Consider the following 6188-nt stretch of genomic DNA (forward strand, 5'->3'; position numbering starts at 1 on the left):
CCACCAAGCGGCATGTTGTTGAGGCCTCCAATGATTCTGAGGAAGAGTATGAATCGCAAGATGATGCTCACTATGTCAACCCCAATGATGATGCAGGGATAGAAGAAGAGGATGATCGTGTTGATGGAGGTGATGAGGATGAAGAGGAAGAAGAGGAGTCTAGTCCCAAGCAAGCCATTCCGGGCGGGCGAGATCTCCGGAACATGCCCCTTGCCAAGTGGACCAAGCCAGAGCTTTGGGCTGAGAGATAGAGTCATCCTTATGCAGCTGCCACGGGTTTGGGCGTGGATCCCCGGTTTAAGAACGAGCTTCAGCAAAGAGTATATCATGAGCTTCTCATGACCAAGTCGAAGGAGTTTGCACCGCACAAGCAAGTGAACACTGAGAGTCTGCGCGGCAATGATCATCTATATCCTGGTGTGTATTCAGCTCTTGGGAGGTTGGGCCTCATTCCGTTCATCACATTCAACCATCCATACAATGAGGATCTGGTGATGCAATTCTTTGCCACATTATTTTTCTCAAATGACTCTGCTCGCACCCTCAGATGGATGTCCGGGACCCATCAGTGCTCTGCTTCTATGGAAAAGTTTTCTGAGATCATTTCGTATCCATTGTTTGATGAAGAAGCTACATCTGAGGAGTTTGACAGGGTTCGTGAAAGTGGGCAGCGCACTAAGGATGAGATCTCATTTGCTTACAAGCAGGAGAAGTCGTTTGTCACGAGGTGCCGGGGTCAAAACTGGCAGATCTCGGGTAGGGGGTCCCAAGTTGTGTGTCATGGATCGATGGGTAATAGGAGACAGGGGACACAATGTTTACCCAGGTTTGGGCCCTCTCTATGGAAGTAATACCCTACTTCCTGCTTGATTGATCTCGATGAATATAGGGTTACAAGAGTTGATCTACCTCGAGATCATATGTTGTGGTCTAAAACCTAAGGGTATGATGAATAATGTCATAATTATCTATCGACTAGCCTGGCCTCGGCTTATATAATGTACCAGAGGCCTAGGATAACAAGAGTCCTAGTCGAATATGCCGGTGGAGAGGAGTCCTTGTCTTGATCACTAAGTCTTGTGGAATCTTCCTTGTGTATACATCGGCTGTCCAAACTAGCCCATGAGTAAATGGTCATGGGGGTCCTCGGCCCAATCCAACTGATCAGGAGACAACATGGTGAGTACCCCCTAGTCCAGGACACCATCAGTAGCCCCCTGAACCGGTCTTCAAGTTGGGGACGCTCGTCAATTCTTCTGAACTGTTCTTCATCTTCGTTCATCGATCTTGAAAATTGGTTCAACAAATCATCTCATCTTTGATCTTGAGGATCGCCGAAGTGAAAATCCTAAGAGTTTACACGTCGGGTATCCGAGGAGCCCCTTTAAGTTCTTGGCCTTTATCAATGCCTCGTTATTTTTTATGCCACACCTCGGGTTTGAAGTTGTTCTTGTGTGGCGGTGTCCTCTTGTGATATGACAATTCTAGTTCTAGTTGTGTTGACAAGCATGAGTTATTTGCCAATGATTTGAACTAGTTGAGAGAGAGCACCATTATATGTGTTGATCATAATATCGAACTTGAGCTAAATAAGGGAACAAGCATGGAGGTCACACGATGGGCTAGTATGAAGAAAGTTGATGCATGCATCCATGGGAGAGATGAATATTATTTTATTGCACCAAATAAAAATCAACAAACCATGGACGTTTTTGCATGGAAGGAGATTTCTTGGAGTTGCAAAATTAAAAGGAGATCACGTGGGTTTGGTAGTTACGGATGCAAGACAAGGCGACGTATGATGTTTTTATTTCTACCGCCTAAGCAGAAGTACAAGGCTTATACAACCAGAAGACTCAATGCGTGGAGTTGTTTGTCTTTGCAGGAAGTAGGATGGGGCCCACCAGAACAAATGAAGGATAAATGGTGAACCATAGTTAAAAGTTAATTATGCAAAATTAGCAAGAAAATCAAATGTGAGATGTAAAAGGATTGGACTCTTTTATTTCATGTTTCTTTTTCCTTGGTATGGTTGTGTGCGTACGTGAGGGGCCTTAGGCCAGCTTTAGTCAGCTTATTTAAAGGCATGGTGTGGCCAGTAGTAGCTTAGGTTATTTTGAGATGAATTAGACACTGTGTGTGTTCCGACCGTCGGCCATTATCGAGTTTAGGGAAACCTTGTCAAAAATCTCTATTGGCGTGTGAGTTCCTGTGACGCGACGCGTAGGAGAATACAAGCTGAGACTATACGGTTCATCCACGTTATTCCATCAGATCGAGGGGTTGGCGTGTTGTTTTCGTTGGATTTGTGAACATCTTTGTAAACCCGTGACTAGTTCTTGCTGCGATGAAGGTTTGTGCCATGAAAGATCGGGCCGACAAAGGATCGACCCTCGTCACGAGGTTCGCTCCACATCATCTTGCATCCGAGCTCCAACGCCGGACTGCATTTGAGATATCTTTTGCAGCCGAGCACCAACGCCGGAGTATATTCGAGCTCCAACACCGAACCATATCCGAGCTCCGATGTCGGACTATATCCGAGGTGTCATAGATCACCTTGGCTTGAAAAAGTTTGAAGGAGGTTATCCGAGTTTAACGCTGAAAAGTTCTCTATGGAACGAGCCATTCAAATCCGAGCTTTATGCCGGACCACTTTCGAGCTCCTATGATGGACGGCGACCGAGGTGTCGCAAACTACCTCGGTCTTTTAAAATATTGAACGAATTCAGCCGAGCTTAATGCAGGAAATGCCCTCTATGGAGCCAGCCACTGGCGCTCGAGCTTTATGCCGGACTGCTTCTGAGGTGGTGCACCACCCCGATCGCGTGCTGATTTTTTGTGAATATTTTTTATTGTTGCAATTTATTCTCTGCCGAGATATATAGCCAGTATATGTATATCCAGTAGCCCACAAGGTGTGTGTCAGTCTAAAACCCGAGATGCACCTAAAGGAAAACATAAAACTGCCGATCCTAGTAGCCCTTGAGACTCAGGTCAATTTGTAAAGTCGGCCTGAGGATCAACTCCTAGCTCGGCAGCATACGTAGGAATAGAAATGCAGTGTAATATATTAGAAATAATGATCGGCGGACAGGCCCCTGAGAGAGGGTTGTGAGAAGTCACCTTGATATATTAGCTTGATGTCGGATAAGTCCCAGATGGTACTTATTGTTGTCCGAAGACGCGCTTGCCCATAGTTTGGTCATGCCGAACACTAAGCACTTTGAATTCTTTGCATTGAATAAGCAATGCAGTAGCCCCCGAGACACTGGTCAGGTGGAAACACCAGATCAGGGATCGATGTGCCCCTTTAATATTTATAAATAATGAGCGCGAAGCCCAGTAGCCCCTGAGCCTTAATGTGGGCACGGGTGGCCGAATCAAGGATCGATATCCGTTTGACAGAAAACTTTGTTGTGTTTAACACAAACTTCTCGGAAATAGAATAAACATCTCTTAAAGCAGCTTGGATCTGGTAGAAATCTGAGCTCGCCAAGGTAGGCCCCAAGGGGTTTAAAAGATGGATTACAGTAAATGGATTTTACTCGCAATTTTTATGTGTAATGATTCTATGTATCCAAGTACTTTACATCATTAATGCTCGGATCCGCATTGTACAAAACTTTGTTGACCGGACATCGGCTTCAACCTCCTTGGCCAGTAACTGGGGAGTGTTTGTCCAACTTTATAAATCCTTTACAAGGGCAAAGTTTTATGACAAACAAGACAATCCGGCCATATGGTTTAATAAACAAAGGTATGCTGAGCGATATGCTATATTGCTATTAAATGTAAAAAATATCTTCCAAATAAAATAGTCCCGCTATCGGTTCCTTTCTTTGGGTTGTCATGCTGATCATGATCATGAAACCTCACCTCCGATCAATGTGGGAGGAAAATATTGAGGATTTAGTTTGGGGAAAGTTCCCGAACTATGTGGTCTATAGCGAACCTAAATTTTCACTTCCGTCATTGCCGACCAATTATGTCCTTTAAGATCGCTAGCTTTTGGCTTCACCCAGTCTGAGGTACTAACTTGGATGACCCGGTAGTAACAATCACAGAGGTGCTCCCTTGACCGCCTAGCCGAACAACCGGGGATGGTAAGCACAGGAGCTAGGCAACCCATCTTGGCCAAAATCTTAAGTCAAATTGATGCATATGTGTGGATTTATATAACGATGGTTATGGAAGGAAGCCCTCGTATATTAAATACAAATGTCGATGATATATTTATTTTGACTCTGTTGTGACCATTTATCAGTTGAAGGTGGCCCATCGTCGGCTTCCACTCCTTTGTAGATGCTACGCAGGGTGTTTCCGAAATAACAAAACAACCCTTAGCTGACGTCTCGGTGCCTGAAGGCGGTTGTGTTAGCGGAAACGAGGCAATCAGATATGCGGGCTTTATAACTTTCACTTAGTCATAGGAGCTTAAAGTTGGGAGGCCAGCTACAAGCCCATGGTTAGTGTTCAGCGACAGCTGAGATCAAGCCGTAAACACTTCGGCCAATGTTATGAATGGCCCGTCATTTAACACAGTTATCGGATTGCTGACCAGTTTACACTTATTGTGACAGTCAGTTTTCGGCTTTCTCCACTGAGGTGCTTAACCATGCGAGCTGGAAGCACAATCGCAGTGGTTCTCCCTTTGCACACCTAGCCGAACAAAGCAGAACGTAGGAGGCAGGCACAGGAGCTGGTCAACCCAACTATTGACCAAAGACACAATTCAAAACCGATGCATATATAGCTTTTTGTGAGAATGTTTTTGCAGAATCTCTAAAGGTATCCGCGTTGCACTACGAGACTTATGTTGAAAACACACAATTAGTTTAAAAGTGCCATAGGCTCGAAAAGCCAAAAACTTATGTAAAATCTTGACGTCCGGACTAAACCGATATTTTGGTCTCAATCAGGAAATTGGTCTTTTAAAAAAAATGTGCTCATGTCGTGCTTTAACATGACACATCTGATATCAAGACTTCAAGCAGGTTAGCCTGCGTCTTCAAGCTCCTTATCCCGAAGGCGGAGTGCTTCTTCGAGGCTAGTTTAGCAAACTAAACTCAAGCGGCTTTAGAGAGAAGCTAGGTGATCCAGCTATTGACCATACACTCGAGTCGAAAAAGGAGCGGTAGAAAAAAACTTTGCAACGACCAAGAAGAAAACACATTATTATAGAATGGCTCGTGTAAATTTGAAGAGCCCCCAGTTAACATGGGTAAGGGAAGTTTCGAACAACGTATGTGAGCATGGTCGAACCGAACACAAGTTAAAAATTTAAAACTTTGAGCATGAAAGTGACTTAGCTGGTTAATGTGTTCGGCATTAATGACGTGGTCCGAGCTTGATGCAGGACAAGGTTCCATCCCCCAAGCCGGTCCTGAGGTGGCGGAGCAAAGAGCTCAGCACTCTGAAGTGGTGACATAGCACGGCCAATGCAAACTGGTAGAGTGACGCTGAAGTCACCGGTGTGGGGTAATGAAGTGTTGACGAAGCCACCCCCCCCCATCCAGCCAAGGTGACGTGGTATGTTAGTACGCCAGGTGACAACACTGCCTGACCTGGATCATTTTCTTGTGCACAAAAAATAGTGCAAACCAGAGATAATAGTAATAATAATAAATTAAAAAATTGCATAATAAATAATTTATGCAAAATGAGTAATAAAAGAAATATGGCCCGTGCGCCGAACACTCGATGAGGTAGAGCTTTCTCGGCGGTGTCAAAGTCCCCAAGGCAACCGAACACGTCTGTATGGCAACTCGACCAACAAGGTGATCATGCGAGCCGATTTACACCGATTGGGACGACAACGTCGGCTTGCCGAAGAGACCACATGACGCAGTCGAAGTCCATTACCTACACATGTAAAATAGTGCAGGCCAACAGTAATAATATAAATATATAAAAATCCTTGCGTAATTAATTTATGCAAAATGATTTATTTAAAGATAAGTGGCCTGGTGCCAAAGTCAATGTTGATGCAGGGCATCGGCGTGATGCGGTAAAGGCGTGACAAAGTCTGAATTCACAGGTTGGTCCGAGTCTCGGATGCGGCGTTCGCCGAACTATGTATGGAAACTGACCAAACCACCACATGACCATCGTTAATGCGGCCACCATTTGATGGACCTGTGTACAAATGATAGAACAAACCAGAGTAATATTTTTTTGGGAAAAAT

This window comes from Triticum dicoccoides, chromosome 4B, assembly GCF_002162155.2.
Source record: "Triticum dicoccoides isolate Atlit2015 ecotype Zavitan chromosome 4B, WEW_v2.0, whole genome shotgun sequence".
NCBI lineage: Eukaryota > Viridiplantae > Streptophyta > Magnoliopsida > Poales > Poaceae > Triticum > Triticum dicoccoides.